Raw genomic sequence first — 26,191 nt, 5'->3', positions numbered from 1 at the left:
TTGCCACCACCCAAGACCACTTTCAACCAAGTAACACCCACTCACTCACAACCTTTCCCACTTACCACCTCTCCCACATTCGCCATGCTCAGGACACAAGATATACACCCACACTCACAAGACTATTTTTATCTGCCCTACTTACTGCACAATAACTAATTAAAACACAGGGATATCTTACAAGATAATCTGAAATATACAACGTTCATTATATTAAGTATTATGATAAGTGTGTGTGTATACACGCAAAACTGTACTCGCCGAGTATTTGAGTTCTGGCCTCGTAAGGCATATCACATGTTCTAGAAACAGCAAGGATTTTTTTTTCTTTACTTTCTCCTATTTTCTGTTATCTTCAGACTAAAAAAAAATACTTGCTAACGTACTAAAGCTTATGTGTCTTAGATTCCTTAAGGTTCTAGTCCCGGTATTTTTAAAAACTTGTTAGTACTTGCCCTGCCAATTATTTTCTTTTGGTATGATATACATCACACTAATTCCTGCAAGTCTTTCTCCTTCAGAATCATTAACTCCAGGACAAGTCTTACTGCAAACTTTTGGCACTTTAGAGTTGCTGTACTTACTTGATACGGTAATGACTACGTTTCCTATGAAGTGTGTGGTATCTACTGGTACTGGGTTATGGTTTTAAGGGTCAAATCTTGGCTCTTGGCCTTGTTTCTTAATTACTCATTAACGGTCACCCAAAATACCTAGCCTTGTGAGCGTCATCGTTCCTGTTCTTGAAACTGTGTATGTAATATGCTTAGGTGCACTTCGTAACTACCCTCAGAGAGAACTACTTCTGACGTACCTGTAACTGATTTGCATCTTTAGCTCTCCTGTATAATCAGTTCTCCCAATCGTTCCACATTATCGAGTCCTAAGAGTTTACTTCGTGATCATAGTGTTGTGAGGTTAATTCCATTACTCTGCCTTCTTATGAAGGTCACGGCAGTTCTCACAGCTTTAGGAATCTTGTAGCGGATTTCTAGATTCTATAGTTTTGGGATTTTTTTTAATTGAAGGCTTCGTGCTGGCTCATACATGGTCCAAAGAAACTGAAAAACAAGGGCCGTTCATCATTTTACCACGAGATTTCCTAATCTGAAGTTTTTAGCCTCTGTTCCCTCAATCTGAACTCCGTTTTCCGCATCTGCACTTTTGCCCTTTGTATCTATTGACTTCAATGTATCATATGCTGCCTGGCCGACTAGCTCCCACTCCCGCTAAAGGGCAAGAAATTCCCACTCCTCGGTAGTCTTTCCTATTATAGTATGTTTTGCAAAATGCCTTTCCCTCCATTTCTCTATAGACTTCTGCCCTGAAGAAACGCTAAATCATGTTTAGCCTCAGGTTTCGAGAAAAGAATTCTCTAAACCCATCACAGATATTTAAAAGATATATCAGACTTTAACTACCAAATACTGAAGCCACTGACTGGCGAAACGTTTCCAGAATAAAGATAAACAAATATTCCACAAGTGTCTCATTTATCAACTCGTCGGTTTTCCAAACCATTTATTCACACAACCTACTTCCTCTAGTGGGTATTTTTCACTGGTGACTCCACCTACCACTGCTCCACCTCATCTGTCTGCAGTATATAAGCCCCATCTCTGTGAATATACTGCACTTTTATCAAGATTGATGGACTGACCACTTCGACTCCAGGATGAGGGACTGATTACCTCAAACTCCTCCTCAAGGCCTGTCATGGATCACACCTCTCCCACGGTGCCCCTACCATCCTCCTTCCCTCCCAGTGAACAGGACCTGCCATGGACCACACCTCTCCCACGTGGGGAAGTAGTACTTATAGTATTAACACCAGTAGCAGCAGAAGCAGCAATAGTAGCAACAGCAGTAACAGCAACAATAACGGAGCAGCAGCACAACCAGCAACAGCAGCAGGGCTATCACTAACAGTACTAATAGCAGCAGTAGCACAGCCAACAACAGCAAGCAGCGGGAACAACAACCGAAGTAGCAACAGTATGAACAGCAGCAACAACAGCTGCAGCGGCAACTACTTGTAAGCGAGATCACGTCCACTGGTGAGACGGAACATACATCATGTTGCTGGTGGTTTGTACCACTGCCTGCCAGGTTTACAATCATACAAGGCAACTTGGATAAACTGCTCTTATTTACCCTAAACTCTAAGTTATCATCGCAAGCTAAAACCAAACCTTTACCTCCAAATTAATATCAAGTACATAATCGAAAGTAACAATGAAAGAACTAAAATTGAATGGCGCAGTTAGAAATTTACAGCATTCAGTGTTTTCTTCATTGCTGCAGCGCTTATTTTCTTGCGCCACTGAAAATCATGTAAAAAAATCTATTTAAGATACGGTAGAGAAGACACTCATCATTTCTGAGACATTTTTGAAACTAGAACTCAAAAGAATCTTGCCAAAATTTCTGGTTAAATGTCATGGATGCGGCAAGGTCATGGATGCGGCAAGGTCATGGATGCAGGAAGATCATGGATGCGGGAAGATCATGGATGCGGCAAGGTCATGGATGCTAGAAGATCATGGATGCTGCAAGGTCATGGATGCTACGGCAAGGTCATGGAAGCTGCCAGGTCATGGATGCGGGAAGGTCATGGAAGCGGCAAGGTCATGGATGCGGGAAGGTTATGGATGCGGCAAGGTCATGGATGCGGTTAGGTTATGGATGCGGCAAGGTCATGTATGCAGGAAGGTCATGAATGCGGGAAGGTCATGAATGCGGCAAGGTCATGAATGCGGCAAGGTTATGGATGCGGGAAGATCATAGTTGCGGGAAGATCATGGATGCGGGAAGATCATGGATGCGGGAAGATCATGGATGCGGCAAGGTCATGGATGCGGCAAGGTCATGGATGCAGGAAGATCATAGATGCGGGAAGATCATGGATGCGGCAAGGTCATGGATGCGGCAAGGTCATGGATGAGGGAAGGTCGTGGAAGCGGCAAGGTCATGGATGAGGGAAGGTCATGGAAGCGGCAAGGTCATGGATGAAGGAAGGCCATGGAAGCGGCAAGGTCATGAATGAAGGAAGGCCATGGAAGCGGCAAGGTCATGAATGAAGGAAGGCCATGGAAGCGGCAAGGTCATGGATGAAGGAAGGCCATGGAAGCGGCAAGGTCATGGATGAAGGAAGGCCATGGAAGCGGCAAGGTCATGAATGAAGGAAGGCCATGGAAGCGGCAAGGTCATGAATGAAGGAAGGCCATGGAAGCGGCAAGGTCATGGATGAAGGAAGGCCATGGAAGCGGCAAGGTCATGGATGATGAAGCGAAGGCCATGGAAGCGGCAAGGTCATGAATGAAGGAAGGCCATGGAAGCGGCAAGGTCATGAATGAAGGAAGGCCATGGAAGCGGCAAGGTCATGGATGAAGGAAGGCCATGGAAGCGGCAAGGTCATGGATGAAGGAAGGCCATGGAAGCGGCAAGGTCATGGATGAAGGAAGGCCATGGAAGCGGCAAGGTCATGGATGAAGGAAGGCCATGGAAGCGGCAAGGTCATGGATGAAGGAAGGCCATGGAAGCGGCAAGGTCATGGATGAAGGAAGGCCATGGAAGCGGCAAGGTCATGAATGAGGGAAGGTCGTGGAAGCGGCAAGGTCATGGATGAAGGAAGGCCATGGAAGCGGCAAGGTCATGGATGAGGGAAGGTCGTGGAAGCGGCAAGGTCATGGATGAGGGAAGGTCATGGAAGCGGCAAGGTCATGGATGAAGGAAGGCCATGGAAGCGGCAAGGTCATGGATGAAGGAAGGCCATGGAAGCGGCAAGGTCATGGATGAAGGAAGGCCATGGAAGCGGCAAGGTCATGAATGAAGGAAGGCCATGGAAGCGGCAAGGTCATGGATGAAGGAAGGCCATGGAAGCGGCAAGGTCATGGGTGAAGGAAGGCCATGGAAGCGGCAAGGTCATGGATGAAGGAAGGCCATGGAAGCAGCAAGGTCATGGATGAAGGAAGGCCATGGAAGCGGCAAGGTCATGGATGAAGGAAGGCCATGGAAGCGGCAAGGTCATGGATGAAGGAAGGCCATGGAAGCGGCAAGGTCATGGATGAAGGAAGGCCATGGAAGCGGCAAGGTCATGGATGAAGGAAGGCCATGGAAGCGGCAAGGTCATGGATGAAGGAAGGCCATGGAAGCGGCAAGGTCATGGATGAAGGAAGGCCATGGAAGCGGCAAGGTCATGGATGAAGGAAGGCCATGGAAGCGGCAAGGTCATGGAGGTGGCGATGCATGTATACACGTCCAGCCAACTGATAGTCATTTCTAATCACCTGAAATGATGTTATTTATACTCTGCCTAAACCTTGGCACCTCCGTACTAGCATGTCAAATGAACAGACCTCAATGGCAGCGAACAGACTCAATTAACCTTATGATGGACAATGTAGACTCCCTCTACTTCAACATAAAAATCAATATATGATTGTTGGTGACATCAACCAGAGGGATTTTGACATGAAAAGCTCGTAGATTTCCCTACTCATTTTTCAACACCTCCACTGACTCAGTAGTGAGTGATCTACCTGAAGAAATAGTCATTTGCAGACCTCTTGGTTATGATGGCTCATCTGATAACAAGCGTCTCTTTATGACACTGAAGATACCAACAGAATGACTTGAAAAATCATCTCGCACAACCTGGCTGTGGAAGAAAAGCTGACAGGACCTGTGCTCAGAGCTTACCGCCGCCGAATGAAATACTCCTCTCCAGGGTGAAGCTAATAACTAGGTGAAAGCCTTCATCAAATACATCCTTACTCTCCAACACAGATACATCAATCACAAGCAGTATTTAATGAAGCCTTCAGAACAGTCTTGTGTTGGCTATCGTTACCTACAGCATGAATCTTAAGAGTTAAGTTTGTCGGAGAATGGAAGAAGTCCAAAACTAAGCCATTTCTACAATGGAGGTTGACAACAAATAAGAAAACTGTCATCAAGAAGAGTGCCCTCCAAAACCTGGTAGTCCTTAGTCAAGGACCAACAGGAATATTCACCCTATGAAACCATTTCACCGCTAAATCGATAGGATGAGACTCTCTTCTTGCAATAAAAAAAAAAGCTGACCTACTTGCTGAACATTTTGCTGCCACGCTAAAAGCCTCTGAACCGCAGGAATTACGTCAAGGGTGTCAAAGGTGTCAGTAACACAGGATGAGTTACATTATCTGCTAAAATCTTTGGACCAAGAAAAAGTTGTCATTTTTTGGATAAGGCAAATCCAAGATGGCTGAGTAAATGTGCTAATTAGTTGGCATTATCTTTAATTTACATAATTAGCAACAAGAGACCAGTGCCACTCCTCTTAATGACTGGTAAAAATTCTTCTTGACACAATAATCTCTCTTCAAATTGCAGCATTTTGACTATCACTGGTATATTTGTGACCGTCAACACGACTTCAGAATAGGTCACGTTGTGGCTGATCTCTGTTAAATATCTCCAGTAAGTGGCGTAAGTTGCTGCATGAATCTAAGATCAGCTGTGTAGTAGTAATGGATATTGCTAGTGCCTTCGATCTAGCATGGCACCAGTGATTCTTGGGAAAACTGCAAGCACAGAGTTAATACCGAAGCTGTGGTAAGAATGAATGGAAGCATGTTAGAGCCCGATGAATAAGGGGACATCCTAGAAGTGAAATATAACTCCAAAATGTCTATGAAGAATCGTGTGATAAATTCTGTAGCTAAGAAGCTAACGGCGCTGAGGTATATCTCGTACCTTCTGAACAGCAAAGGTTGCAATAAAATAATGTACAAGGTCCTAGTTTGTTCACACCCTGAGTATGCATAACGTTCTTGGACTGTTTACCCTTCTTTTCGTCTACGACTTACGGAAAGAATTGAGAACCATGCAAGGTGACCTATCTCTGATCTCGAGCCAGCCTAGATGCATCTGTCACTGCAGCATAGCCTTCAATATCGGAAAGATGTGGTGGCCTTGCTGTTATGTAAAAAGACAATGTTGTCAAAATTCCTCACTTGTTTCCAAGAGCAGATAGCAAAAAAATGGCTTTTACATAACAAGAAATCAGCTACACTTTGCTTGCACCTTTCAAGAGCATACCTTAGTTTGTGTTTATTCAATCCTCGAATGACTATAGTCTGGAAAAATGTTCGCTTAACATACAAACTTTAAAAAATCAATTGAATAAATGAAAACTCAGGTCTACAGCTGGCTCTATCTTCACCCTGCTCCCTATTTAAATACTGCGTAACAATAAAGATTGAATAATGATAATGCAAAGGAAGGCTTTTAAATGAGCTACGGTAGGTAACAGCACCTGGCTTGTAAATACTGGTAAAATCTCTTTAGACTAACCTTAAAAAATCCATGAATGGTAAGAAAAGAGCGAAAGAGAGGCAACAAAGAGAGGGAGGGACCAAGAGAGAGTAGGACAAGAGGGAGGGAGGGGGAGAGAGAAACAAGGGGGTGAGAAGGAGGGAGGGAGGGGAGGGGGAAAGAGAAAGAGAGAAGGGGAAAAGTAGGAAACTTTATCCAGACTGGTGGGGTAATGAACGTGCTGAGCATAAAGCCCCTAAAGGCTCGTGTGGGTTCCAGTGATCCGGTTCAACTATGTCAGGTGGGTCGTGCCACGTCTGGTACTGATCCTAAGTATAATCATCAGACTTCACCCCACAATTACAAGTGAAGGTGAAGGAGAGACTAGTCACGGTTAACGACGATGAAGAACAACTGTCATACCCTAACACCTGAGTCCCAACCTTCTCTGTATCACTTTTCATCCTTACTTTCTTCTATTTCCCTACATACCCACGTCTCCCAAACCCCAACCTTACGATTCAACAACAATTTTAAAATATTAACTTGCATCACTTCTACTCCACTTCCATTAGTCTCAAACCTGAGTCATGGCCTCTACATTTCATGTTGCCCTCTCCCAATCCTCCTCCATGTGAAAGTGGCCCTTAGGAATCTCTATAGTCATAACGGGTGCCTTATGCAACACATGTTAGGCCCATCCTGGAGCATGCAGCACCAGTATGGAACCCACACCTGAGGAAGCATGTTAAGAAATTGGAGAAAGCGCAGAAATATGTTATAACTTTTAAGGATTCCTCATCTTTTCCAGTCTTCCAACCTAACCCCTGCTCCTAACATATACCCAGAAAGTCTAACACCCCAACCATAGTTATGTTGAACACCAGCCCACATCTTAATTACTTCATCCTGTCCACAGGAAGACTCACCCAGTAACAAACAAAACCGAACAGTCTAGAATAGAATAATCAACAAATAGTGAGATACAGAAGCATCAGAATGTAGCATGTAGATGGCGTCACTAGGAAAAACTGGGAAATAAAACATAAATTATCAAAAGTGAATCTAGACTAGTCCCTAGCAGAGACCCAACTTGTGAGGCTAACAGTCAATACAATTTTCTCAGACTGGTATCATATAAAAGTGAAAAGAAGTAGCGGCACTCACGAAAAAGAACTAACGAAGATTAGAGGACATGAAAAACAAACATCAGAGAAATCATAGACTACACAACAGGAACAATATAGACTGGAGGGCTATTTCAGGACTATTTCAGCATGTCAAGAATCCAACAGAGTCAAGATATGTGATCATCATACTGATCTGGGCCTTATTCCTGGAAGGGTATTAATAAAGAAATACAAATTACCACGGCAAATTAGCGTTCTTTTGGGAAGTTTAAATCTCGGATTCATGCGTTAGATACGAGGCTACTTAAGCTCTATACATTGCCATTCCTTGAACAGCCGACAGACCAAAACTTACCTAGGCTGGAGGAAAGCTGCTGGTGACACAGAGAGGACAGCCACCGGCAATGAAGAGATGACAGCAGCTGGTGACACAAAGGGGAGAGCCACTATCAATGGAGGAGTGATAGCCAGTGATAAAGTGGTGACAGCCACTGTTGACGAGTAGTGACAGCCGCTGGTTCGCTAGTAATATATACCTCAACCAGCACATGCGAGCACCTGGAATACCACATCATCCCTACCAGTTATGAGTTTCAGTGAGTTTGTGTTGTATACTGTGGGTTAGCGTACATCACATGAGCCATCTGTTTTTCTCTCTAAAGTAACAAACAACCATGAACTATTTCACGGAAACATTATTATTGCGCACACACCCTGATAACTGGTATAGTCCTACATTCCCTAATCTGAAGATATCTTGGAAAAAATGTTTCAAAGCAACAGTTCTCCTTCCAGTGTGAATACGTGTATACATACATATCATGCGGAACCTCAAATGCTAATATATATCTATATATATATATATATATATATATATATATATATATATATATATATATATATATGGTATAAACCTTGGTAATAAATACCGACAAGTTGGTTTAGAAAGACACGTAAGCAAACACTATGACATATTTATTAGAAAACGTTTCGGTCCTGGGACCTTGATCACTTCTAACATACAGAGGTAGAAAGACATTATATATATAGGCGGAGAGTGAGGTGTGACGCACGTGACCTGAGGAATGCCATAAGAACATAAGAATGGAGGAACACTGTAGAAAGCCTACTGGCCCATGCGAGGCAGGTCCTTATCAAAACAACCTCTACCTATGATGAGGACGGGTAGACGATGAAATCATGTGACTCATGTGTTGTTGGGTTGGTGCTGCTTAAGTATCATGTATGCCAATGTTTTTGAAATTTTGTAGTTTCCAGTGTTGCGTTCTATAGTGTCGGTGACGGCGATTAGTGAGGCTTCTAGGCACCGTCGGCGTCTGAGGTCTGGTTCGGTGAGAACGAGTTGTGCCTCGTTCCAGTTCATCAAATGCCCCGTGGAGTCTCTGTGGAGGACACAGGCGTACCTTACATCGTCTCTGTTAGAGGCATTTCGATGCTCATTCAGGCGGACTGCAAGATCTCTGCCTGTCTCACCTACATATTTCTTGGGACAGAACCCACAAGGGATAGTGTAGGTGAGACAGGCAGAGATCTTGCAGTCCGCCTGAATGAGCATCGAAATGCCTCTAACAGAGACGATGTAAGGTACGCCTGTGTCCTCCACAGAGACTCCACGGGGCATTTGATGAACTGGAACGAGGCACAACTCGTTCTCACCGAACCAGACCTCAGACGCCGACGGTGCCTAGAAGCCTCACTAATCGCCGTCACCGACACTATAGAACGCAACACTGGAAATTACAAAATTTCAAAAACATTGGCATACATGATACTTAAGCAGCACCAACCCAACAACACAGGAGTCACATGATTTCATCGTCTGCCCGTCCTCATCATAGGTAGAGGTTGTTTTGATAAGGACCTGCCTCGCATGGGCCAGTAGGCTTTCTACAGTGTTCCTCCAGTCTTATGTTCTTATGGCATTCCTCAGGTCACGTGCGTCACACCTCACTCTCCGCCTATATATATAATGTCTTTCTACCTCTGTATGTTAGAAGTGATCAAGGTCCCAGGACCGAAACGTTTTCTAATAAATATGTCATAGTGTTTGCTTACGTGTCTTTCTAAACCATACACACACACACACACACACACACACACACACATATATATATATATATATATATATATATATATATATATATATATATATATATATATATATATTATAGGGAGGTACCACCTCTGTTTGAATATTTTCTTCTACCACCCCATATATTCTATGTGGACTTTATTTAAAGACAAAATACATCGACAAAAATACAATGAGGAATAGAACAACATAAATAACATCTCAGAAACTACATCTCGAATACTTCGTCCAGCTCCCTGGCGGTGGGCCGCGTGCCCAGAATGCTGCAGGCATTTTCCCTCTGGGTCGCAACACTGAGTCTCTGAAAGAGGAAGCTGGCCGCTCTGCGATCCTTAGTTTCTGTGACGAGCTTTTCACCTAGCTCCAAGGGTCTCTGACCCTATTGAAATGAAGTTATAGCAAGGGGGTAGACCCTCAAATCTGAGGATCTTCTGGGTCTCCCTGTAGTTACCGGGTCCACCTACTTCAGCTTCAGAGTATGGCAAGTAGGTCTCCGCCAAAGTGGCAGCACACCTGTAGTTCTAGGCAATCTGCTTACCATCCTCCTAGGGTAGCATAGTGACTCCACGACTCTTGACTTCTGTCAGACCTCTGTACTTGGGGTTCCCGTTCAGCTGGGCAACGGGCTGTGGCGAGACTTCTCCTTATGATGTCGTTGACCTCCTCATGTCTAGCATACGTTCCTTCTGATGTATGACACACGAGAACATGAAGTCCGAATTGATTAGCCGACGCCCTGCCGCAAATACACCCTATGTTCGGTGAGTATGGGGGCGGCTAGGCAAAGAGCAACACCAATCCGAATGGTCTGTGGGTCGAATCGAGTGCCCAGGGAGGAATTGGGAACAGCTAAAAGGAAATCTCCTGAATGTTGTGCTTTCACCGCTAGAAGACGAGCTTTGTCCTTTTCTGAAGCATTGGTGAGCACTGTGTTGGCATTTTTTTACATTATCGGTTTGTCCCAGTAAGGCGGTTTGTACTCTTTGGGAGGAACTCGTCTGCTTGAGGGGTCTACAAGGGTGTCCCACAGCATGGCTGTTTCAATGAACCAGGGATCTTGAGCTCCTACCGCACCTCTCAAGCGTTTGGGGACAGTCTCCTTGACTAGTCCAATGGAAGCCAAACACGAGGACAGAAATGCAGGTAAAGCAACCTGCGTTGCCTTGCGCACCCCTATACCTCCCAGTCGCACTGGAAGAGTTGCCTGATCCCATTGTTGGTCTTCTAGTGACAGATTCAGTGCCTTCTTATATATATACATACATATATATATATATATATATATATATATATATATATATATATATATATATATATATATATATATATATATATATATATATATATATATATGTGTGTGTGTGTGTGTGTGTGTGTGTGTGTGTGTGTGTGTGTGTGTGTGTGTGTGTGTACTCACCTAATTGTACTCACCTAATTGTGGTTGCAGGGTCGAGACTTAGCTCCTGGCCCCGCCTCTTCACTGATCGCTACTGGATCCTCTCTCTCTCTGCTTCCTGAGCTTTGTTATACCTCTTCTTAAAACTATGTATGGTTCCTGCCTCCACTACTTCACTTGCTAGGCTATTCCACTTGCTGACAACTCTATGACTGAAGAAATACTTCCTAACGTCCCTGTGACTCGTCTGAGTCTTCAGCTTCCAGTTGTGACCCCTTGTTCCTGTGTCCCCTCTCTGGAACATCCTATCTCTGTCCACCTTGTCTATTCCCCGCAGTATCTTGTATGTCGTTATCATGTCTCCCCTGACCCTTCTGTCCTCCAGCGTCGTCAGTCCGATTTCATTTTGTTTGTTTATTATTAAACTATTATAAAGTTGTATAAACCATATTTAGTTGGATTAGGCTAAATTCAATTGCGCTTGTTATAATAAGGTTAGGTAAGTTTCCTAAGGTTCTTTTGGTACAAAAACATTAATTTTTATATTAACATAAATGAAATAATATATCTTTAAATGTATAAGAATTTATATTTAGAAAGGACGAATGGACTTAATTTTAAAGGAGTTCTTGCTAATTGATCAGCTTTACGTATTCGGCACAACACACACACACACACACACACACACACACACACACACACACACACACACACACACACACACACACACACACACAGCAGAGCTCATAAAAAGGGAACATGAATGGGAAAGGAAACTAGAAGAACTTAGCATGAGAATGGAAGAGAGGATAGTAATGGAAAGCAGGAAGTGGGAGGTGCAAGTCAAAGCAGCAGAGACCAGGATACAGAGTTTAGAAGAGGAACTGAAAAATCTGAAACAGCCTAAAGAACTAAAGAACATTTTGGGATTGACAACAGAGACTGCTACCTCAGTCACAAATAAGGGGACTGTAGGGAAAGAAGGAGCAAAACTGCATGTAGAAGCTCTATCAGTGTAGACTGAAGTAAATGAAAGAGCTAAGCTATATGTGGAGGCCCTAACAGACCACAGCAGAGCCCAGGGAAAGCCGAGAAGGGAAAATGACAGGCCACTGAGCCCAAGTACATTAGCTAGTGAAACTGAAGAAAGGAAAGCTGCAATGGAGGAAATCAAATTGAATGAGGGGATACACAGGGATATGCAGTGGGAGAATGAAAGGGTGAGGTCAGTCTTTGTGTATGGGCTCCAGAAAGTTGAAGGGGAAACATATGAAGCAAGAAAACAAGGAAAAAAAAAAACAATTGAAAGCATCATGAAAGTAATAGGAGAAGACGACATGACCCAGCTGGAAAATTTTCGGAGAATAGGGGGGTTTGTAAAAAAAAAGAACCCGGCCAGTGAAAGTGACCTTCAAGGCAGAATCGACTCGGAAAGGATCCTGCAGGAGAAAGCACGATTAAGGGACATGCCGGCATACAGGAAGGTGTATCTCGACCGCGACAGAACACAAGAAGGCAGAAACTGAGAGAGATGGTACAAAGGCGAAAGGAGGAAAGAGAGGGGATGGAGAAGACAGACAGGAGATCCCAGACACAGGAAGAAGATCAAATACAACCTCCCTCACAGCTTCCTATAGAACCCTCCCAACCAGGTCAACCCCAGTGCAGCCAAACACTCTAAACCAAAACACCTATGCCACATCCAATGCCCCCACCCACTACACTACAAACTCCACCCCCACAGCAACCACCCATAGTTCCTTATCAGGTCTCCCACTTCCCCAACCCCAATACACCTCCCAGACCACAGTCTTAGAAAAGAAGTTGAAGGTGTGGTATACAAATGCAGATGAAATAACAAATAAGTATGAGGAGTGGCACAAAAGAATCAAGGAGACATCCCCAGACATAATAGCACTCACAGAAACAAAACTCACAAGAATAATAACAGATTCAATCTTTCCACCCAGATATCAAGTCCTCAGGAAAGACAGAGGGAGGAGAGGGGGAGGAGGAGTTGCACTGCTCATTAAAAACCAGTGGGGTTTTGAGAAAATGGAAGGAATGGATGGCACGGGTGAAAGTGACTACTTAGTAGGAACAATCAAGTCTGAGGGACATAAGGTGATAATTGCAGTAATGAACCCACCACAGAACTGCAGGAGGCCAAGAGAAGAATATGATGAGAGCAACAGAGCAATGGTCGACACACTAGCCGCGGTGGCCAGGAGAGCACACATGGGGGCAGCAAAGTTACTAGTTATGGATGATTTCAATCACAAGGAGATTGACTGGGAAAACCTGGAGCCCCATGGGGGTCCCGAAACATGGAGAGCCAAGATGATGGATGTGGTACTGGAAAACCTCATGCATCAACATGTTAGAGACACTACCAGAGAGAGAGGAGAAGATGAACCAGCAAGACTGGACCTTGTATTCACCTTGAGTACTTCGGACATCGAGGATATCTTGTATGAAAGGCCCCTGGGAGCTAGTGATCATGTGGTTCTGTGATTCGACTACATAGTTGAGCTCCAAGTGGAGAGAGTAGCAGGAATAGGGTGGGAAAAACCAAACTACAAAAGGGGGAACTACTCAGGCATGAGGAACTTCCTTCAAAACATTCAGTGGGAGAGGGAACTGACAGGAAAACCAGTACAAGAAATGATGAACTATGTGGCAACAAAATGCAAGGAGGCAGAGGAGAAGTTTGTTCCCAAGGGAAACAGAAATAATGCGAAGAACAGAACGAGTCCTTGGTTCACCCAAAGGTGTAGAGAGGCAAAAACTAGGTGTATTAGAGAATGGAAAAGGTACAGAAGACAGAGAACTCAGGAAAATAAAGAGATTAGCCGAAGAGCCAGAAACGAATATGCACAGATAAGAAGGGAGGCTCAGCGACAATATGAAAATGACATACCATCGAAAGTCAAGACTGACCCAAAGCTGTTGTACAGCCACATCAGGAGGAAAACAACAGTCAAGGACCAGGTAATCAGACTGAGGAAGGGTGATGGGGAATTCACAAGAAACGACCGAGAGGTATGTCAGGAGCTCAACACGAGATTTAAAGAAGTGTTTACAGTGGAAACCAGTAGGACTCCAGGAAATCAGAACAGAGGGGTACACCAGCAAGTGCTGGATGAGGTACATATAACCAAGGAGGAAGTGAAGAAGCTGCTATGCGAACTTGACACCTCAAAGGCGGTGGGACCAGACATCTCTCCGTGGGTCCTTAAAGAGGGAGCAGAGATATTGTGTGTGCCATTAACAAAGATCTTCAACACATCATTTGAAACTGGGCAACTCCCTGAGGTATGGAAGATGGCAAATGTAGTCCCAATTTTTAAAAACGGAGACAGACATGAGGCACTAAACTACAGACCTGTATCACTAACGTGTATAGTATGCAAGGTCATGGAGAAGATCATCAGGAGGAGAGTGGTGGAGCACCTGGAAAGAAACAAGTATATAATTGACAACCAGCACGGTTTCAGGGAAGGAAAATCCTGTGTCACAAACCTACTAGTTTTATGACAAGGAGACAGAAGTAAGACAAGATAGAGAGGGGTGGATCGACTGCATTTTTTTGGACTGCAAGAAGGCCTTCGACACAGTTCCTCACAAGAGGTTACTGCAAAAGCTAGAGGATCAGGCACACATAACAGGAAAGGCACTGCAATGGATCAGAGAATACCTGACAGGGAGGCAACAACGAGTCATGGTACGTGACGAGGTGTCAGAGTGAGAGCTTGTGACAAGCGGGGTTCCACAGGAGTCGGTCCTAGGACCTGTGTTGTTCTTGGTATATGTGAACGACATAACGGAAGGGATAGACTCAGAAGTGTCCTTGTTTGCAGATGATGTGAAGTTAATGAGAAGAATCAAATCGGATGAGGATCAGGCAGGACTACAGAGAGACCTGGACAGGCTGGAAGCGTGGTCCAGCAACTGGCTCCTTGAGTTTAACCCTGCCAAATGCAAAGTCATGAAGATTGGGGAAGGGCAAAGAAGACCGCAGACACAATATAGTTTAGATGGCCAAAGACTGCAAACCTCACTCAAGGAAAAAGATCTGGGAGTGAGTATAACACCGAGTATATCTCCTGAGGCGCACATCAATCAGATAACTGCTGCAGCATACGGGCGCCTGGCAAACCTATGGATAGCGTTCCGATACCTCAGTAAGGATTCGTTCAAGACTATGTATACCATTTACGTCAGGCCCATACTGGAGTATGCAGCACCAATTTGGAATCCACACCTAGTCAAGCACGTCAAGAAATTAGAGAAAGTGCAAAGGTTTGCAACAAGACTAGTACCAGAGCTACGGGGATTGTCCTACGAAGAAAGGTTGAGGGAAATCGGCCTGACGACACTGGAGGACAGGAGGGTCAGGGGAGACATGATAACGACATATAAAATACTGCGCGGAATAGACAAGGTGGACAAAGACGGGATGTTCCAGAGAAGGGACACGGACACAAGAGGTCACAATTGGTAGTTGAAGACTCAGATGAATCAAAGGGATGTTAGGAAGTATTTCTTCAATCATAGAGTAGTCAGGCCGTGGAATAGCCTAGAAAGTGACGTAGTGGAGGCGGGAACCATACATAGTTTTAAGGCGAGGTATGATAAAGCTCATGGGGCAGGGAGAGAGAGGACCTAGTAGCAATCAGCGAAGAGGCGGGGCCAGGAGCTATGACTCGACCCCTGCAACCACAAATAGGTGAGTACACACACACACGTACGTGTTAGTGCACCTCTCATTAAGTACCGTCCAGCAACACTGCCAGTGTCACCTCTCAGGCTTATCCACCACATCACTACCAGTACCAATTCTCGGTACTATCCACATCGATACCAGTACCACTTCTCAGTACTATCCACATCAAAACCAGTACTACCTCTCAGTACTATACACTAACAGTACCACCTCTCAGTACTATCCACCACATCACTACCAGTACCACCTCTCAGTACTATCCACCACCACTACCAGTACCACCTCTCTACTATCCACTACCAGTACCACCTTTCAGTACTATCCACCACCACTACCAGTACCAAGACACATGTGCAACATCTGGGTATCTTTATTGTAGACGTTTCGCCATCCAGTGGCTTTATCAATACAAATTCTAGGACATAACTTGAAGACAGTAGAACTATGTACAGAAGATGAGGTAATCAGTCCCTCAACCTAGGAGTAGGTGCGAAGAGCACCATAGTCGTGGAGATTCTGAAGCAGAAGAAAGGAGCCTGGCGCTTATATAGTAACGTCAGGTGTAGCAGACGAGGGCATATTCACTGGTAGGCGGGATTCCCCAGTGGAAGTAGGTCCTTCCCAAAGAGATGGGTTAGTTGTAGTAGTAGTTGTCGTAGTTGTGGAGGTTATGTACATGTCCACCACCACTACCAGTACCACCTCTCTACTATCCACTACCAGTACCACCTTTCAGTACTATCCACCACCACTACCAGTACCACCTCTCAGTACTATCCACCACCACTACCAGTACCACCTCTCAGTACTATCCACCATATCAAAATCAATACTACCTCTCAGTACTATTCACTAACAGTACTGGTTTAGAAAGACACGTATGCAAACACTATAACATATTTATTAGAAAACGTTTCGGTCCTGGGACCTTGATCACTTCTAACCAATAAATATGTTATAGTGTTTGCTTACGTGTCTTTCTAAACCAACTTGTCGGTATTTATTACCAAGGTTTATACCACTAACAGTACTACCTCTCAGTACTATCCACTACCAGTACCACCTCTCAGTACTATCCACTACCAGTACCACCTCCCAGTACTATCCACTACCAGTACCACCTCTCAGTACTATCCACCACCACCACCTCTCAGTACTATCCACTACCAGTACCACCTCTCGGTACTATCCACTACCAGTAACACCTCTCAGTACTATCCACTACCAGTACCACCTCTCAGTACTATCCACTACCAGTACCACCTCTCAGTACTATCCACCACCACCACCTCTCAGTACTATCCACTACCAGTACCACCTCTCAGTACTATCAACTACCAGTGCCACCTCTCAGTACTATCCACTACCAGTACCACCTCTCGGTACTATCCACTACCAGTACTACCTCTCAGTACTATCCACTACCAGTACCACCTCTCAGTACTATCCACTACCAGTACCACCTCTCAGTACTATCCACTACCAGTACCACCTCTCAGTACTATCCACCACCACTACCAGTACCACCTCTCAGTACTATCCACCACCACTACCAGTACCACCTCTCAGTACTATCCACTACCAGTACCACCTCTCAGTACTATCCACTACCAGTACCACCTCTCAGTACTATCCACTACCAGTACCACCTCTCAGTACTATCCACTACCAGTACCACCTCTCAGTACTATCCACCATATCAAAATCAGTACTACCTCTCAGTACTATCCACTAACAGTACTACCTCTCAGTACTATCCATTAACAGTACCACCTCTCAGTACTATCCACCACCATCACTACCAGCGTCATGTCTAAATACATCTACTGTCACAACCCGACCATAGGCCAGGCTTTCTTGATGACTTGCCGGGTCAACCAGGCTTCTGCTGGTAGCAGCCTACAGGCATCCCAAGCCTATCACAACCTGGCTGAACAAGGTATCTGCAGTAGGTAGTGGTTCAAGTTTCCTCTTAAAAACTACATTTGTTCCGTGACAATATTTGATATCTGCTGATGGCAGGTTGAACTGTCGTGGACCATTATTCTTTGTGCGCGTGACACCCATCCTTTTCACAGAGTTTATTCTACACTTTCTCCTGTATCTCTCCAGTAAATTACTTTGGTAGAGCACAGACTGGAGACCTGACCCTTCATCTTTTCCTTGCATATATTATTAGGTATTTTTCTTTTCTCTGTTACAGAGAATACATTCTAAATGCTTTAAGGTATCCTCAACAGTTTTGTTGCTGTATAGATTCTCTGCAGCCAGTAAACGACCTCTGAATATTTTCCAGCTCTCTTTTTCTCATTTCTCTCACTCTCTCCTGCCTTGAGGAGCATTGAAAGTACAAAAAAATATTCTAGACCTAAGAGTTCAAGTGATTTTAAACAGCAACATCACTGAGATGACTTTTCTGGTTTTGAAGGTTTTAATTATCAACCACGTCATTTTCCTGGCCTTGACTGAATTTCCTTTCTCTTCTCTAAATGTTAAGCCTTCTGACTTTGTTATTCCAGTCACATAAATGTCCCTTTCGTTTCATAAATTAGTTTGCTCGTGTTCTGTTTCCTGTGCTCGTTTTGGGTTCTTAGTTTATTGCCATACCTAAGAAGTTGGAATTGTCGTCAATGAACAGCTCGTTATTGTCGAATATAATTATCAGTACCACCTCAGTATATCATCCACCACATTACTACTAGTGCCACTTCTGTGTAAATACCATTAAACACAATTGTTACCTGTGCCGTAGACAGCACAACGACTCTAAAGCTCCTGGAGGCGTGATTGACTGGGGGTACAAGATACAATATTAGATCAAAGGAGAGGGTAATGCTGGGGTCAACTACCCAAGACGGCCTCCAAATTTAAGTTTATTGTGGACAATATACATTATTCTCCTCATTTCCCAAGCAGCTGGTTTAGAAAAACTCTTTAAACACGAGTTTGTTGGAATTCAAAATAAACTACAGCAATGCTACGATGGTACTTGACCTACAGGTTTGCTTGGCAGTATCGAGTTAGTTGCTTAGTCAAGGAGGCAGCAATCGGCCTGGCAGTGTTCCAGGGACGGCTCTCGTGGGGAGCACCTGGCAAGGACAGCAGAGACACTGCTCTCAGACTCTAACTTGTGAGACACTAGTCTTACCCCCATGTCTTACACACACACATTATTGGATTTCTTGAGAAGCACAATTTATTTTCTCAGCAACAAAAAATATTTTACTCTGGCGTCGCGAGGCGAATTTACCAACCATATTTAGATATAAGGACTGATTTGTGAAACTCACTAAAGTTGAGTCACCCGTGAGCCATACACTGCCTTATGAGCCAAACACTGCACTGTGAGCCATATACTGCCTTATGAGCCAAACACTGCACTGTGAGCCATATACTGCCTTGTGAACCAAACACTGCCTTGTGAGCCAAACATTTTGTGAACAAAACACTGCCTTATAAACCAAACACTACCTTGTAAAAAAAACACTGCCCTGTGAACCAAACACTACCTTGTGAGCCAAACACTGCCCTGTGAACCAAACACTGCCCTGTGAACCAAACACTGCCTTGTTAGCCACACACTGCCTTGTAAACCAAACACTGCCTTGTTAGCCAAACACTGCTGTGTGAGCCAAACACTGTCATGTGAACCGAACACTGCCTTGTAAACCAAATACTGTCTTGTTAGCCAAACACTGCCTAGTGAGCCAAACACTGCCATGTGAACCAAACACTGTCTTGTGAATCAAACACTGCCTTGTAAACCAAACACTGCCATGTAAACCAAACACTGCCTTGTAAACCAAAAACTGCACTGTGAGCCAAACACTGCCCTGTGAGCCAAACACTGCCCTGTGAGCCACACAATGCCTTGCAAACCAAACACTGCCTTGTAAAAAAACACTGCCTTGTGAACCAAACACTGCCCTGTGAAAAAAACACTGCCTTGAATAACAAACACTGGGTTGTGAACCAAACACTGTCTTGTGAACCAAACACTGTCTTGTGAACCAAACACTGCCCTGTGAACCAAACACTGCCTTGTGAACCAAACACTGCCTTGTGAACCAAACACTGCCTTGTGAACCAAACACTGCCTTGTGAACCAAACACTGCCTTGTGAGTCAAACACTGCCTTGTGAACCAAACACTGCCTTGTGAACCAAACACTGCCTTGTGAACCAAACACTGCCTTGTTAGCCAAACACTGTCATGTGAGCCAAACACTGCCCTGTGAACCAAACACTACCCTGTGAACCAAACACTGCCCTGTGAACCAAACACTGCCCTGTGAACCAAACACTGCACTGTGAACCAATCACTACCCTGTGAACCAAACACTGCCCTGTGAAAAAAACACTACCCTGTGAAAAAAACATTGCTTTGTGAACCAAACACTGCCCTGTGAACCATACACTGCCTTGTGAACCAAACACTGCCTTGTTAGCCAAACACTGTCATGTGAGCCAAACACTGCCCTGTGAACCAAACACTACCCTGTGAACCAAACATTGCTTTGTAAACCAAACACTTCCCTATGAACCAAACACTGCCCTGTGAACCAAACACTGCACTGTGAACCAAACACTGCCCTATGACCCAAACATTGCCTTGTAAACCAAACACTGCCTTGTTAGCCAAACTATGCCTAGTGAGCCAAACACTGCCATGTGAACCAAACACTGCCCTGTGAGCCACACACTGCCTTGTAAACCAAACACTGCCTTGTTAGCCAAACTATGCCTAGTGAGCCAAACACTGCCATGTGAGCCAAACACTGCCCTGTGAGCCACACAATGCCTTGTAAACCAAACATTGCCTTGTGAACCAAACACTGCCCTGTGAAAAAAAACACTACCTTGAAGAGCAAACACTGAGTTGTGAACCAAACACTGTCTTGTGAACCAAACACTGCCTTGTGAACCAAACACTGCCTTGTGAGCCAAACACTGCCTTGTGAACCAAACACTGTCATGTGAGCCAAACATTGCTTTGTAAACCAAACACTTCCCTATGAACCAAACATTGCCTTGTGAGCCAAACACTGCCCTGTGAACCAAACACAACCCTGTGAACCAAACACTACCCTGTGAACCAAACATTGCTTTGTAAACCAAACACTTCCCTATGAACCAAACATTGCCCTGTGAACCAAACACTGCCCTGTGAACCAAACACTGCCCCGTGAATCCAACACTGCCCTGTGAACCAAACACTGCCCTGTGAACCCAACACTACCCTGTGAACCAAACACTGCGTTGTAAACCAAATACTGCCTTGTGAACCAAACACTGCACTGTGAACCAAACACTGTCGTATGAACCAAACACTGCGTTGTAAACCAAACACTGCCTTGTGAACCAAACACTGCCTTGTAAAACAAACACTGCCTTGTGAACCAAACCCTGACATGTGAACCAAACACTGCCTTGTGAACTAAACAATGCCTTGTGAGCCAAACACTGCCTTGTGAACCAAACACTGCCTTGTGAACCAAACACTGACTTGTGAACCAAACACTGCCTTGTGAACCAAACACTGCCTTGTGAGCCAAACACTGCCTTGTGAACCAAACACTGTCATGTGAGCCAAACATTGCTTTGTAAACCAAACACTTCCCTATGAACCAAACATTGCCTTGTGAGCCAAACACTGCCCTGTGAACCAAACACTGCCCTGTGAACCAAACACTACCCTGTGAACCAAACATTGCTTTGTAAACCAAACACTTCCCTATGAACCAAACATTGCCCTGTGAACCAAACACTGCCCTGTGAACCAAACACTGCCCTGTGAATCCAACACTGCCCTGTGAACCAAACACTGCCCTGTGAACCCAACACTACCCTGTGAACCAAACACTGCGTTGTAAACCAAACACTGCCTTGTGAACCAAACACTGCACTGTGAACCAAACACTGTCGTATGAACCAAACACTGCGTTGTAAACCAAACACTGCCTTGTGAACCAAACACTGCCTTGTAAAACAAACACTGCCTTGTGAACCAAACCCTGACATGTGAACCAAACACTGCCTTGTGAACTAAACAATGCCTTGTGAGCCAAACACTGCCTTGTGAACCAAACACTGCCTTGTGAACCAAACACTGACTTGTGAACCAAACACTGCCTTGTGAACCAAACACTGCCTTGTGAGCCAAACACTGCCTTGTGAACCAAACACTGCCCTGTGAACCAAACACTGCCCTGTGAACCAAACACTGCCTTGTGAACCAAACACTGCCTTGTGAACCAAACACTGCCTTGTGAGCCAAACACTGCCTTGTTAGCCAAACACTGTCATGTAAGTCAAACACTGCCCTGTGAACCAAACACTACCCTGTGAACCAAACATTGCTTTGTAAACCAAACACTGCTCTGTGAACCAAACATTGCCTTGTGAGCCAAACACTGCCCTGTGAACTAAACACTGCCCTGTGAACCAAACACTGCCCTGTGAACCAAACAATGTCCTGTGAACCAAGCACTGCCCTGTGAACCAAACACTACCCTGTAAACCAAACATTGCTTTATAAACCAAACACTGCCCTGAGAATCATACACTGCCTTGCGAGCCAAACACTGCCTTGTGAACCAAACTGCCTTGTTAGCCAAACACTGGTGTTTGAGCCAAACACTGCTCCCTTGGTAGCCCACTGCCTTGTTAGCCAAACACTGCCTTGTTAGCCAAACACTGCCTTGTTAGCCAAACACTGCCTTGTTAGCCAAACACTGCCTTGTGAACCAAACACTGCCTTCGAGTGTTCGCATCGCTATTGGGCCGTGCGGACGTGCTGCGCAGTAGCTCCTGATTGAGTTGGCTTTTGCGCAGTGTTGACGTGTACTTGGCTCTGTGAAGACCTGTTTGCGCGCTCTCTAGAATTGAAGCAAGATGCCCTCCATCGAGCAACTTTACCTACAGCTTAAGGAAGAATTGAGGTTGGCGAATTTGGAAATTCGGCGACTGACCGAGGAAAACAAGAAGATTCGTAGTAGTCCTCCTGTTTTGAGTCCTCAGGTCAAGAAGGGAAACTGGTCAGTGGCTGGACAGCAGGGAAAGAAGTTGACGATCAAGAAGACGAATGGAAAGGTAGAAACGATGAAGAAGAAAGAGACTGCCGTGGAAACTGTTGTGGAAACATCCAATACATTCTCAGTGCTACCCGACGAATGTGAGTCGACTACTGGGAACGACACGACGAAAGACATTAAGGAAGGTAAGAATATTGTTGTTGTTGGGGATAGCCAAGTTAGGTATATGGATAGGGCGTTCTGCTTGAAGGACAGGAGTAGGAGACAGAGAGTTTGCTTTCCTGGGGCTGGGATGGAGGATATTGTTAGCCGTCTGGATGACATCATGAGAGGTAATGGGAGCAATCCTATTATCTGTCTCAGTGCTGGAGGCAACGATGTTGGCAGACGTAGGAGTGAGGACCTGATTAGCAGGTATAGGTCAGCAATAGAAATAATTAGGAGGAAGGGTGGGAACCCTGTCATATGTGGTATTTTGCCAAGGAGGGGAGTTGGAAATGAATGGTTGTCCAGGGCAATTGGTGTCAATTGCTGGCTGGACAAATACTGTAAGGAAAATGCGGTAACTTTCATTGACAACTGGGACCTCTTCTATGGCAGAGATGACATGTATGCTAGGGATGGGGTTCACTTATCTAGGTGTGGGGTGGGAGCACTGGCAACTGCAGTGGAGGGAGCAGTTAGGACTTTAAACTAGGAATAGTTAGTGGTATGGGTTTTGGCAGGAAAACAGTGAAGTCCCAGTGTAGTAATATTACGAGTTCTAGGGGAACTAGTAATAATAAGAACGAGATAGATATTGAAAAGCCAGGGACCTTGGGTGATAAGGACAGTAATAGGTTTAGTGGAAAAATAGAAATGAGCAGGAAGGGTAAAGAGAAAGGAGAGTCTTTCAATGTTTATTATGCTAATTGCCGTAGTGCTAGGAATAAGATGGACGAGTTGAGATTAGTTGCTAGTGTAGGTAACATTGATGTATTTGTCTTAACTGAGACGTGGTTTAATTAAAATAGTCGGAACATGCCTGCGGAATGTCATATTCAGGGTTTTAAATTGTTCCAAGAAGATAGAAGTATTGGGAGGGGGGGTGGGGTGGCATTGTATGTCCGAGATCGCTTGAACTCTTGCATAAAAACGGGTATTAAGTCTGAAGTAACACATACAGAGTCTGTTTGGATAGAATTTTCAGAGGGGCATGAAAAACTGATTTTAGGAGTGATATACCGTCCCCCAAACTTAGATAGGGACCAAGGGAAACTACTATGGGAGGAAATTGTTAAGGCCACAAGGCACGATAATGTAGTAATTCTAGGAGACTTTAACTTTAGTCATGTTGATTGGAATTTCTTGACTGGGAATTTAGAATCATACGACTTCTTAGAAGTATTTCAGGATTGTTTTTTGAAGCAGTTTGTGACAGAACCTACAAGGGGAAATAACCTGCTTGACTTAGTTATGGCAAACAATGAATCCCTTGTTAATAATTTAGAAATTTCAGAGGAACTGGGTGCTAGCGACCACAAATCAATTACATTTAGCATTGAATGGAAGTACGATAGTAGCGATAACTCAGTAACAGTCCCAGATTTTCGCTTAGCAGATTACGATGGGCTTAGAGAACACTTATCATCTGTTGACTGGGGTAACGAAGAGAGCTATCAATATGACAGTTTTCTGAACACTATACATGCTGCTCAAAGAGCGTTTATCCCATATAAAGAAATTAGATCAAATAGAAATGACCCAAAATGGATGAATAATAGGCTCAAATATCTACTAGGGCATAAGAAAGGAATTTATAGGCGTATCAAAAGAGGTGAGGGTCATCTTATGAATCAGTATATTGACATTAAGAGGGACATTAAAAAGGGGATAAGAAAAGCTAAAAGGGACTATGAAATTAAAGTTGCTAGGGATTCTAAAACTAACCCAAAAAGTTTTTTCCAGGTCTATAGAACAAAAGTTAGAGATAAGATAGGTCCCCTTAAAAATAACTATGGGCACCTTACTGACAATGAGAATGAAATGTGCTTGATTTTAAATAATTATTTTCTCTCAGTTTTTACACAGGAAGACACTAACAATATTCCAGTAATTAATTTTTACAGTGGGCTAGAAGAAGATAAATTATGTAACATCACAGTCACTAGTGAGATGGTTGTGAGGCAGATAGACAGACTGAAGCAAAATAAGTCGCCGGGTCCTGATGAGGTTTTTTCAAGGGTTCTTAAGGAATGCAAAATGGAACTCTGTGAACCATTAACTAATATTTTTAATTTATCTCTTCAAACAGGTGTAGTGTCTGATATGTGGAAGATGGCTAATGTAACTCCTATTTTTAAAACAGGGGACAAGTCGTTACCGTCAAATTACCGCCCAATAAGCCTGACCTCAATTGTAGGCAAATTACTAGAGTCAATTATAGCTGAGATTATAAGAAGCCATCTCGATAAGCATAGCTTGATTAATGATACTCAGCATGGATTCACAAGAGGCCGGTCTTGTCTAACTAATTTATTAACTTTCTTCAGTAAAGCTTTTGAGGCTGTTGACCACAATAAAGAATTTGATATTATTTACTTAGATTTTAGTAAGGCTTTTGATAGAGTTCCGCACCATAGACTGTTAAAGAAAGTGGCAGCTCATGGCATTGGGGGAAAAGTGCTCTCGTGGATCGAGTCATGGCTCACTGACAGGAAGCAGAGTGTCCATAAATGGGGTTAAATCCGAGTGGGGATCTGTAACAAGTGGCGTTCCACAGGGATCAGTCTTGGGCCCGTTGTTGTTTATAATATATATCAATGATCTTGATGAGGGAATTACTAGTGATATGAGCAAATTCGCCGATGACACAAAGATAGGTAGGATAATTGATTCAAACGTAGATGTTAGGGAACTTCAGGAGGATTTAAACAAACTCTATTCTTGGTCAGAAAAGTGGCAGATGCAGTTTAATGTAGATAAATGCAAGGTTCTGAAGCTTGGGAGTGCCCATAACCCTAGTACTTATAAATTAAATGATGTAGAACTTAGCCATACAGATTGCGAAAAGGACTTGGGGGTTATGGTGAGCAGCAACCTTAAACCAAGACAGCAATGCCTAAGTGTACGTAATAAGGCAAATAGATTACTGGGATTTATATCAAGAAGTGTAAGCAACAGAAGTCCAGAGGTCATACTGCAGCTTTATACATCATTAGTAAGGCCTCACCTAGATTATGCAGCTCAGTTCTGGTCTCCGTATTACAAAATGGACATAAATTCGTTAGAAAACATTCAGCGTAGGATGATTAAATTAATACATAGCATCAGAAATCTTCCTTATGAAGAAAGATTGAAGACTCTTAAGTTACATTCACTTGTTAGACGAAGAATGAGGGGAGACCTGATCGAAGTGTATAAGTGGAAGATAGGTATTAATAAAGGGGATATTAATAAGGTCTTAAGGATGTCTCTCCAAGAGAGAACGCGCAGTAATGGATTTAAATTAGAT

The 26,191-nt window shown here is 44.0% G+C and overlaps 1 protein-coding gene across 3 annotated transcripts in view; it reads right to left on the bottom strand.

Moving 5' to 3' along the window:
• Positions 1 to 26,191, bottom strand: part of LOC128696636 (serine/arginine repetitive matrix protein 2) — a 194,856-nt gene that overhangs the window by 105,940 nt on the left and 62,725 nt on the right. The window contains exon 1 of one of the 3 annotated variants that reach the window (XM_053787951.2): positions 7,786 to 8,219. The exons of the other annotated variants lie outside the window; for them this stretch is intronic. The gene's annotated coding sequence lies outside the window, so the exon portion shown is untranslated. Of the gene's footprint in view, positions 1 to 7,785; positions 8,220 to 26,191 lie in introns of those variants that run through there. 3 annotated transcript variants of the gene reach the window in all.

Source organism: Cherax quadricarinatus, unplaced genomic scaffold (genome assembly GCF_038502225.1).
Source record: "Cherax quadricarinatus isolate ZL_2023a unplaced genomic scaffold, ASM3850222v1 Contig327, whole genome shotgun sequence".
Lineage (NCBI taxonomy): Eukaryota > Metazoa > Arthropoda > Malacostraca > Decapoda > Parastacidae > Cherax > Cherax quadricarinatus.
The sequence above is the reverse complement of the archived record's forward strand: the minus strand, read 5'-3'. Positions and strand labels throughout refer to the sequence as shown.